Source organism: Pongo pygmaeus, chromosome 10 (assembly GCF_028885625.2).
Source record: "Pongo pygmaeus isolate AG05252 chromosome 10, NHGRI_mPonPyg2-v2.0_pri, whole genome shotgun sequence".
NCBI lineage: Eukaryota > Metazoa > Chordata > Mammalia > Primates > Hominidae > Pongo > Pongo pygmaeus.
In genome coordinates this window covers 2,903,550-2,904,060 of record NC_072383.2, presented here as the reverse complement: position 1 = coordinate 2,904,060, position 511 = coordinate 2,903,550, and the positions used below count along the sequence as shown (strand labels likewise).

General features: G+C 51.7%; 1 protein-coding gene across 3 annotated transcripts in view; it reads right to left on the bottom strand.

Moving 5' to 3' along the window:
• The window catches only part of ITFG2 (integrin alpha FG-GAP repeat containing 2), a 53,304-nt gene that overhangs the window by 6,811 nt on the left and 45,982 nt on the right, over nt 1-511 (bottom strand). The gene's annotated exons all lie outside the window — the stretch shown is intronic.

The following is a 511-nucleotide window of genomic DNA, read 5'->3' as shown; positions in this document are numbered from 1 at the left end:
TGGGCTCTGTGGTTTATTGGCGTCTGATTCCTAAGGCACCAGGAGATGTTGGAAAAGAAAGAGGGTGTTGATGGAGACGATGGTGATAGGGAAGAGGCAAGGCCTGAAGTTGACCCAAAAAAGCAGTTGGAGCACTTTGCACAGGCACACACTTTATAATACAAATTGCCGGTTTTCCCAGTGCTAGTCCTGCACAGCTCACCTCTTTTCCCTGTCGTCTCGGACCTTGTTCCTTGGGACCTTTGGACCTGCTGGTTAACTTAGGCCTTTTGAGGGTTTCTTAATAAGACAAGCTCACAAGGGGTAGGGCCCCCTGAACATTAGGGCAGGAAGGGCCCAGTTACAGGTGCTTCATTCCCACGGCCATCCACACCCTGAGGCCTGGAAGCCAGCCTGCCCTGCTTTTCTTCTGCCTGGCAGCAGCTCCTTTTACTATATTTTGCAGTCAGAACTTGAAGGAAGTGCTATCCCCTGCCTGTCTAACCTGAAAAGCAGCCAGGGGCCCAAGGGA